Here is an 11,660-nt window from a genome sequence, read left to right as displayed (position 1 = left end):
ACTTGTTCATTTTATGTTACTGGGCAGGCATTTGAAAATGTTTATTGAAATTGTATTGCAAAACCTAAATATGTACTAATTGAAGATGTATGATGAATTCATACTAATTATGATTATTTAATGTTAGTTGTAATAATAATATATGTATATATATTCATTTCATTATAATATTTATCAAATGAAGTCTGTTATTTCAGTAATCGTACATTCTATTAAATTATTATATACAGCATAATCACGTGGACACACCGGTTCCCGTCAGATCACCGAAGTTAAGCAAAGTTGAGCCTGGTCATTACTAAAATGGGTTACCAATTTAGGAAGTCCAGGTGTTGTATTTAGGAGGACGTCGACACCTCCCTGCAAAAAAGGGCAAAAACCTAACATCGTCATCTACCGTAGTGGGGAAATACATGCGATTAAGGCCCGCTTCTGGATTGCATATTCCCATGAAATTTCCTCCTTCGGTGAAAGCCGGTTAAACCCTGAATAGGGTTGGTGCTGAGTGCACACACAACTATTAATTGTTTTCAAATTTTATTCATGAAAATTATAATATTTTAACTGATCTCGAAAAGAACTTAACATAATTCACAGTTGATTATTATGTATAAAAATCAAACATAACCATGTAATAAGACTTTTAGATATTTATAGGTAAACATGTGGCCCGAATATTCACAAGAATCTATTAGCCGATTTAATACCAGTGACACATTACGTATTCAGGGGAAGTGGACTAGATTTTAATCGTCTAGACACCTCATTAGAACAAATTTATCGGAATAATTCTAAGTGACATATAAAGGCAATAAATAAATCTAGTGTGGCGTTTAATACGTTGGTGGTTTTTCGAGAATTATAAATGGAAATAATTATGCCAACATTATTTCTAAAAATAACTTGTAAATAGCAGATAAAAAGCAATGATTTTTTTATTCCTCATTAATATCATGCACTCTCAAAACATTTTAAAAATTTAGTGTTTAACAAATTTATTCACCAGTTTAATGCAATTAACTGTACAGGATTATATGTACGCGAAAGAATTTACAATGTGATGGTAAGTAAAATCTTCACGTACAGTGATAAGTATGTAAACTCACAACAAAGAAAAACTTCACTCATATGCATACATACATGCCTACAAACATACGCACTTATATTTACATACATATATGTAAATATATACATACATATATGTAAATATATACATACATATATGCAAATATATATACATACATATATGCAAATATATATATAATTATATATATATATATATATAAATTTGAAGTGGTTGTGCACTAATATCCATATTAAAACCGTTCTTTTATCTACTTGGTATATGTGTGTCGTCGATTAGCATTCATCTGCAAAAGATCAAGCTAGTGTGCATATTCTTTTAATCATTCACTTTTAATTAAGTCCTTATTCATTTCTTTCGGTTTTCTTATGCGATGATCAGCTTTACTTTACTATGACGTGTAACTATATTCATGCAGATATTCTACATTATTTATTCTTGTGAAATATTTCTGTAAAAAGTGTATTATACACACAAACATAGTTGTAATATATTTATGTATGTGTACATGTATTTGTTTAGAAAGTTTGCCTACGAAAATTTATCGGTCAGTTTTTGGTCTACATGAATAAACCTTCATATATAGGTATTTGAACTTGTATATAAGTATGCGAAACTTTATATATTGGTTTTTATCCGGGCGCAAAGTGTGAAAATAATAAAAAGAATGTCCGAGGTGAAGTTAGAACGGTTGTATGGCGAATATGCATGCATAATCCGATAGCTACCGGTTCATGATTTAATGCTAAACCTTGCAGAAAAACATGTCTTCATAGCTAACTCATTAACGTCAAAAGGAAATGTAAATCGTAAGCGAAAAGTTTTGTTTTACATTTTCGGTGGTGGCACACGATTCATTCTTTTTTATACTTTTAAAATCATAACTATATACCATGTCTAATATAATCAATATAAAACAAACACTAGATGTAAGTTGGTGCAGAGATTAACCATGAAATTCTTTAAGTACTGTCAACATTAAACTGAAATTAACAGGAAATAATAAGCATACACCAAGAACAGTGTATACCACGTAAAATCTTTGTTTGAGCGGGTAAATAATGTGTACAGATAAATATCGATAAGTTGATATGCGAAAAGTTCATTGGAACTGGCCGGCATATGTTTACTTTTATCTGTGTACGCTTAAATGAAACGCATTTGTTAATTTTATAAAAAAAAATATGTAGATTTTGTTATATTAACCTCAGTAAGAGCATATATAGAGAACGCGCCTGTAACTCTGAATGGTTTTGCTTCGATTATAGCTGATGCTACCATATTGTTTTATGATTTTAAGATTTTCCATCATGTGTTTTATTAATAAATGCAAATATCGGCATAATTTTGAATATATTAAAATGTATTTTATGGCAAGCGGAATTTAAGTAGTTATTCACATGCTTGAGAAATTAAGCTCGTTTTTCTTTTTTCTTACAATATTTGTAGGCGATAAATGTTATTTAACAAATATGTTTTGCAAGAAATCCCTGATAAACACAGACAAAATTTAATATTAAATTAATACCCTTCTTATGTAAAGCTTCCACGAAAGGAGACGAATTATAAGAACAGTTTGGATAGATAAGCTTAATTGTTAGATTCTGAAGTTGCTCTTTTTTGTTTATTTCTCCAAGTAATACGTAACTATTGCTCTAGATACTTTAATTTTAAATATTTATAGTCTAACCTAACTTTAATAATGCTATTTTTCTTTCAAGTAAATTATTGTTCCTGTTTTATATTAAACTATAAAAATGAAAATAATACAAAAATTAAATATTTCCTTTTCTCTAAATAGCTTTTCCTTACTTTAAATAACTTAACTCTTTTTCTATAAACATTTTTTCTTATTCTTTTTGTTAATAAACACCACAAACACATCTCTATATATAATTTATATTTCATTCATTAAGCGATTAGATGAACAAATAAAAATTTAAATGCAACATTTTACAGTTATTAAATACTGTCTTTTTTTTCATTGAGAGAAATGTCCTTGCACATTTAGTGAATTTCAATATTTGAAGAAATTTATGATAAAACTAAATGGAAATTAGATTTAAAAAATAAAAATCTGGGTAAGTAATAAAAAGTAATTTTTGAGAAATTTAATATTATATCAATGACACTTTATAATAATTAGTTTATCTGAGAAAATACACATATATCGGTATTTATTTATATCAACAACAACTCAGCATTCGCATACGGACTCTCGATTTTTATAAGGTTTAGTGCATGCTGAAAACAAATATTACGGTAAAATTTGTGTGGATAATAATTTACCAGATATGAACACATTTCTTTTCGGATGTATAATATAATGTAATCCCTGGCAGCCATTTTTTCACAACCACGGAATTTGTAATGCGCATGTGTAACGACTCTCGGAATAAATACACACGAACCTCTCTATGTAAAAACGGGTTTTAAGATTGAACATCGAAAACCTCGCAATGCTTAGAACAGTTTTCAGAATATACATCCGATTTTATATAGTAAGGGTAAAAATATTACCCTTGCCGTCTGTTTCAGTTACACACATGTACATTACTAACTAATCGGTAAGGAAGTAAAAAATGGCTGTCAGATATTAAATGAGATTTTCTGTTGGATATCAAAAGTAAGCATCTCTGGAAATCGACGTATTTTTCCCAAATTCAATTGTGATATTTATTGTCAGCATGCATTAAAAACTATCAGGTCGATATTTACAATTCTTTAACTGTCTCGAGACTTAATCAATAAATGAAAAGTTGAGAAGAAGGCAACCATTCAAACATAAACAGCAATTCTCCTGCCTATTATTTATAAACGAAATTCCAAAAAAAAACATCTGAATTTACTCAAAAACAATAAGTTTTAACAAGTTCATTTTATTCCAGCCCGTGTCGGAAGATATATCAAGCGGCAGTAGCCAATCTCTGCAATATTTTTGATATTATCATATTCCTTTTACACGATATTTCAAAACCATCCTACACCAGAACTATACATTCTAAAAGTGTTATTATTATATCACTATAAATAAGCTTTGGAATGGAAAACAAGAATGTAGGTATAACAAACATTATAATCTGCAATAATGGTGTATATATCAAACAATATGTTGTTGGGAACCGAACATTTGATACGGTCCCAAATATTTTCTTTCCATGTAAAATTTGATATCGAAAGCCGGTACTTTTTTAATAGTTCGTGGTAACTACGCTTTTAGTTTTAGATTTGAGTTAAACAATATTCTTGGTGTATGATCTATTAATATGAGGTCACATTTATTTGATGATCAGTCTAAAGTAATTGTTTACAATTACCAACTCTTAATTGGTACTGGTTCAATAACATACAATAGAGATCTCCAGTTGCACAAATATTCATGTCGCTAGAAGATAAATTTCATTGGTGACCTGATGACTAAGATTTTCCCTGATGTACCTAGAAATGTTTGGCAAAGTTGGATTTCTTCAAGAAACAGTAATCGTTAATAAAATTTTTTGATGTGATTAATTATAATTTTGTGCATGAGTCATCATTCCGTTAATTATGTTATTATAAAAGATAAGGAAGCACAATTTCCTGTCGAATTAAATAAAATCGCATGGAATGCCTCATCATCATCATAGTAAAAATCTCCGGTTATGTCATTAAGAAATTTTAATCCACGTAAACTGTGTAATTGCATGGGATATAAATTAAATCTTTGAAATCTAATTTTGTGGGAGCCATTATAATAATTGGAAATTGAAAACGTGAAAACGTGTTAATACTCCGGATTCCCCTCATTCGTGCTGATAGGTAATTTCAATTCAACCGTGTACAATTCCCGATAAAAGTTAAGTTTTGCTTTGTCTAGAAGAAAATCTCAGAGGCAAAAGTTCAACGTTCTTGCACTTAAGCTTATGATATTCTCAGGCCTAGTTTTGTGTCCGTTGGTAACGCATAGAAAACCCTAGAAAACTTAACATTTAAAAACCTGTTAGGTGTCACGCTCAACATTTTGTTGATGTAGACGTTCTTAAAAATTAATACTAAAGGTTCATTACCAACTGTACGTAGCTTATGATGAAAGTTGAAAAAGAATCCATTATGAATTATTGTTGTTTAGTTTAATCAAGGAAAATTAAAAGGATGAGGAAAAAATATTAAAATATATCAAATAAAAACGTATAACGCTGGTACACATCCGAGTGGAATGATCAATGTGAAATCAGCATTAATCAATATCTGGGAAGCTTGCAGTATATATATATATATATATATATATATATATATATATATATATATATATATATGTATATGTATATATATATATATATTTAAATTATATTTATATAATTATATATATATAATTATGTATATATAATTATACATATAATTATATCTATAATTATATACAGATACATATACATATATATAATGTAATATATTGATAAATGCATATAGAATAATATATATATATATATATATATATATAGGACAACAAGAGTATGAAATGTACGCACAAAACTATATATTGGAAGATATAGAATGGATCATTTATTGAATAATGGAATACAGACAGACTTGGGGAGATAGAAGGCACTCTTTATGAAAGGGCATTTCGAAGCCTAATGCTTCTCATCAAAAGAGAACAGAAGGTGCTAGGAAGCATGGGGAGGATGCGCCCTCTATCTTTGTTCAATAGCGACGAAAAAGATTAAGAGATATTATGAAATGTTGGGGGAAACTTTTTTGAATTCTAAATAAATAAGGAGAAGCTTGTTATATATAGTATGATATATAAGATTGTATATGGTCTTTAACGTAGTATTGAGATCAAGGGGTACGTGTATTAGGGTTAAATTGTTGGGACGCGGTAATTTATTTATTTTAACGGTCTGTGTGGTGTCTATTTAAATTAGTGGAATTGGATTTTCTTTTTTCCTCTTACACATTTATCTATCTATCTATCTATCTATCTATATATATATATATATATATATATGTATATATATATATATATATATATATATATATATATATATTTTTTTTTTTTAATTACATTTTCACCCCAAACAAGGCAAATTGCCACTTTGGTGTAGGGGGCTACTATCAGGGGCAACAACTACTGGGGTACTATGTAGGGATTTGGGTAGCAAGGTGTCGGTTCACGTTACACTTGAACTTCTGCACGTCAGTACTGTTGGGGAAGCAGGGACCTGGGATGGAATTCCAGAGTCTAGCGGTTCTGGGGAAGAAACTATTGGAGTAAAAAGATCTTTTACATCTAGGGATCTCTACAGTGTGGGGGTGGGATTTAGTAGCCTGTCGGGTTTGTCGAGGGTGCACATGTCGTGGGGGCACAAGTGATTGCAGTTCGTAAGAGCATTCATCACTAAAATACTTGTAGAAAAGGCAGAGGGATGCAACATTTCGTCGATGGGACATAGGCTGAAGCCTAGATGCCAGTTCAGGGCCTATCAGGTTTGCGACTCTCTTTTGAACCTTGTCAAGGAGCGAGAGACTAGTAGCAGATGCACCAGCCCAGATGTGGCAGCAATACTCCATACATGGGCGAATAGTGGCCTTATAGAGGTACAGGATACTTTCGGGTGTTAGTAGATTTCTAGCACGGTAGAGAGAGCCCACCTTTCTTGCAGCGGCCCTGGCAATGACTTCAATGTAATTGTTCCAATTCATGTTTCCTGTGAAGGTTAGACCAAGGAGTTTGAAAGATGGACTCTCAGATAAAGTCGTTGGCCATTGCTATGGGTGGTAGAGAGGATTTCTTGTAATTATTGAATGAAACTAGTTTAGTCTTGGCAGCATTGAACGCGAACAGCCACTTTTGTCCCCATTCCACTACAGATTGGAGGTCTTCCTCTAGTGTTTCTGCCATTTCTTTAGAAATGTGTTCATTCGTCTTCCTGTCGTGCCTGCCATAGAGTGTAGTGTCATCAGCATATATACCCATCCCAGAGGCAATGTTGTCGGGGAGGTCATTTATGAATATCAGGAACAATAGAGGCCCAAGGGTAGAACCCTGGGGCACCCCCGCATTTATATCATATTGTTATATATAATAATATATGTAATATATATATATGTAATATATATATATATATATATATATATATGTAATATATATATATGTAATATATATATAATATATAAATATATATATGTAATATATACATATATGTAATATATATATATATATGTATATATATGTATATATATATATATATATATATATATATATATATATATATATATATATATATATATATATATATATATATATATATATTAGACAATCTAACATTGATTTGGGAACCAAAGAAAACTTCTAAACCTTTTAAAAAAAATATACTGTTTTCCGCCACATATTTTATGATATATTTGTCGTTAGTATTTTTACACTACAATTATTCATTATGCAGAATAAATAAATTAATAACTCCAGATCAAGCATAAAAAATAATAGAATGTAAAAAACAAATTGATGAGGTAGTGCCCGGTTAAACTCCCGTAATACTAAATAATAAAACAACAACAACAACAACAACAATAATAATAATAATAATAATAATAATAATAATAATAATAGTAATAATAATAATAATAATAATAATAATACTAATAATAATAATAATAATAATAATAATAGTAATAATAATAATAATAATAATAATAATAATAATAATAATAATAGTGGCGAATATTATTCTGAATGTCGTTTCATTAGGCATGTTGTCCTTGTGATGACATAAGCGCTCCTGCGTAACATCGTGTGTAACAAGAGATAAACTGCTGTTTTTTTTTTTTATCTTGTATATTTTTTAACTTAAGAGTCTACATCCGGTATGGCGAAATGTATTTGCCAAATAAATGCGAAGGAAATGACAGTTATTTTATCTAAAGAAACAACAGCTGCGCAGAGAATGAAAGAGGGCTGGCGTCAATTTTCTGTCTCTGATTGCATTCTTCATTTATTTGTTTGTCTTAGTTTATGGTGCTATCAGCTGCATGTCTGTACACACGCACACTTGCACACATTCACATATGCTATATCCATGTGTGCGTTTGTATCTGAATGTGTGTGTATATAAAAATATGCATATATATATATATATGTGTGTGTATATATGTATATGTTTATATACTTCTATATACATATATATATATGGACGCATATTTTTATATACGCACGCACACACACACACACACACACACACACACACATATATATATATATATATATATTTCGAACAATATTTACATATTGCAAAGACGCACTGGTGGTTTCATTGCGCTCAACGTAATGCAACCACTGGTACCACTTTGAAATATGTATATATAGTTTTGAAATAAATATTGTATCTGTCCCTCTCACAACCACGATCGAGCACTGTATTTAATTTTTTTCATTGCCTCCTTACACGCTTTATATATATATATATATATATATATATATATATATATATATATATATACATATATATATATATATATATATATATATATATATATATATATATATAACGTGGGGGTATCTGTGTGGACTTGTTTCTGTGTGTATGTATGTGTGACTGTTATGCAGAAAAGTCTTGGGTTTCCTCATGTTTATTTAGTATTATTCCGGTGTAGAAATAGAAATATATACATTTTTTTATGTTCCTCTTAAAACGTTTATCAGGTGTTTTTTTTTTTTATATCCAAGCGGTTGTATTGTCTAAACTATAATTGGAATACATTACTTTGATTAGTTTTGAATGAAATCTTGTTAATAGATAATTTGTGCTGACTATTATACTTTTCACATCCATCTCTTTTAATAATAATTTGCTTAATATTAGAATAATATGATTTAATGCTTTATTTATATATTTGTTCTTTATTAATATATATATACATATATATATATATATATATATATATATATATATATATATATATATATATATATATATATATGGGTGTGTGTTAGTCTATTCCAAATTTTATTTGCAAGATTAGATAAGCATTATGCGATTATGTTACATTCTTCACACGTATGACTTTTATCCTATTCTCTTACATAATATGTTTCTCGTTGAAACACTTGATCTTTCATAGATAAAATTTATTTTCAACAAATTAACTTTAACTGTTATATCCATTTCCCTTTATTATCCAGGTGTTTATGTTTTACGATTTATAATGTTATCTGAAATTTTGAACATTCTTAAGAATTTTGTAGGAACATTTAAAGGAATTTATATGTTTTTTCTTAGTCGATCTATATAACAATTTTTTTTGCTTTCTAACTTTTTGATGATAGTTTTATGTTTTGTTCTATATATGCATTCGTTCTTTTACCCCTATTTGAATGAAAAAGGTTAGGAAATATTCAATGCTATTAAAATAGTTGTAATTTATTTACATCGTTTTCCGCCTAGAATTTTCCACGTGTAAGTTATCAGCTACGGATCTACTAGTTGTAAAGTGCGTTTGAAGGTCAACGTTGTTTTGTATTAATGCAGTCCTACACATTTCGTCCAGCCTGGCTTATATATTATGAATCTTTAGACTTTAAACATTCATACCATTCCGAAGATTTTATGACTCAGTATGCGTGCATTTCATTCTGCCCCCGTGTTCTGCATTTTACCATATTTTCTCAGGATTTTCTTGAGTATTTCCTAGGCAATATCCTTTTCTGTTTCTTGTTTCGATTTGCTGTAACTGTTCGTTGATGTCTTTTAGCCGCTGGATATTTCGTAGCCGATATTCGCAGTAGAGTTTTGTTTGTGCCGGAATCAATTGTTCTGTTTCCGTTCTTCCGTGGTTTACATGTTTATAAAATTGGTTTTCATTGTTTTCAGAATCCTGTATCTTTTGTGTTTGCCCATTTTGTATATGTATCCTCCAATTTTTTTTTTTTTTGTTGCTACCGACTTTTTCTCTAGATGTTTTGTTGTGCTTATTGTTCAAATCGTTTCTGTGAAGGATATTATAACTTTTCCGACGTTTTTTGTTCTCTTACGTCACGTACGTGGTTTAGGCTTTTTCTAAAGTATGTTACTATGATAATATTATCATTATTATCAATAATCATGATAATAATAATATAATAATATAAAAACAACGTAAGCATAAAATCGGCAATAGCAACAATCATGCACATAATTAGAAAAATTGTTATACTACTACTACTACTAATAATAATAATAATTATAAGTAGTAGCAACAGTAATAGAAGTAGTAGTAGTAGTAATAGTATTTACGTTTTTGTCTGACTGTTAGTATTGCCAATTTAATACTGCTAGCCAGACCCAAACAAATGACCATAGGCTAATTAATCAGTCTTACAGCATTTTTGAAAGATCAGGAGGTTGCAACAAACCAGCCTTTTGACGTATTCCAGCATTGTAATTGACCTCAATTGCCCTATATCAATTTTAAAATTGTTTTGCCACACTCCTTAAGACTACTATCACAAAAGATACAACGTCTACCGTCTTAAATTTCGACAATCTTTTTCTCGACCTTTTCAAGTTTTGCTACTTTTGGAAATTGCTTTTTCCTGATTCACGTTAGCTCGTACTGATCATTGACTTGGGTTATTTTTTACTAATAATACTAAAGGATGTGTTCATGTTCTAATCGCATTGTCACATGCGGTATTTATATCACACAATAGGTATACATTATCACTTTCAACAAAAATATCTGGGGAAAATTCGCAATTGTTTTTCTTTGGATTACAACCTTAAATTTTTTTTAACTGTATTACGATACACAATATTGTAATGCGGTCGCTTATTATTATTATTATTATTATTATTATTATTATTATTATTATTATTTTTTTTTATTATTATTATTATTATTTTTATTATTATTATAATTATTATTATTATTATTATTATTACCATTATTATTACTATTATAATTACTGTTATTATTATTATTCTTATTATTCTTATTCTTATTATTACTATTATTATTATTACTATTATTATTACTACTATTATTATACTTATTCTTACAATTATTATTACTATTATAATTACGATTATTATTACTAGTATAATTACTATTATTATTATTACTATTATTCTTAATATTATTATTATTACTATTATTATTTTTACCATTATTATTACTATTACTGTTATTATTATAATTATAATTATTATTATTTTATTATTATTATTATTATTAATATTATGAGCTCAGAAGGAGGTCTTACATATGGCATCAATGATTAATCATTAAACACAATCGGTGGCGTTGCCTAGCGGCTGAGTGACAAACAAGTCTCCCAAGATTTCCAGCGGGAGTTGGTCTCCACTGGAAGAGCCAGTTCTCTTTGTACTTTTTCCAGCGCAGGTCTGGTAAGTGCTCTATCATCAGCCTTTCTATACTTCTTGACAATTTTAGGGCAGTTGTCATCACTCTCTTGTGGTGGCACGATAATGGGCCAATGCGAGGAGATCGGATTGATAAGAGGATACAGCATTCATAGATATGCAGCTTTAATGTTTTTGGTTTCATTTAAGGCTTATTGAATTTTTCCTTCTGCATTAGTTGTTCTGGCCCGCGCATG

The 11,660-nt window shown here is 29.3% G+C and overlaps 1 pseudogene; it reads left to right on the top strand.

Annotated features, from left to right (window-relative positions):
• The first annotated feature begins 222 nt into the window (after positions 1–222).
• Positions 223–341, top strand: LOC145273646 (5S ribosomal RNA; annotated as a pseudogene).
• The last annotated feature ends 11,319 nt before the right edge of the window (positions 342–11,660 follow it).

The sequence above is a fragment of the Euprymna scolopes genome, chromosome 4 (genome assembly GCF_053919585.1).
Source record: "Euprymna scolopes isolate OS-2025 chromosome 4, ASM5391958v1, whole genome shotgun sequence".
In the NCBI taxonomy this organism is placed as follows: domain Eukaryota; kingdom Metazoa; phylum Mollusca; class Cephalopoda; order Sepiida; family Sepiolidae; genus Euprymna; species Euprymna scolopes.
The sequence above is the reverse complement of the archived record's forward strand: the minus strand, read 5'-3'. Positions and strand labels throughout refer to the sequence as shown.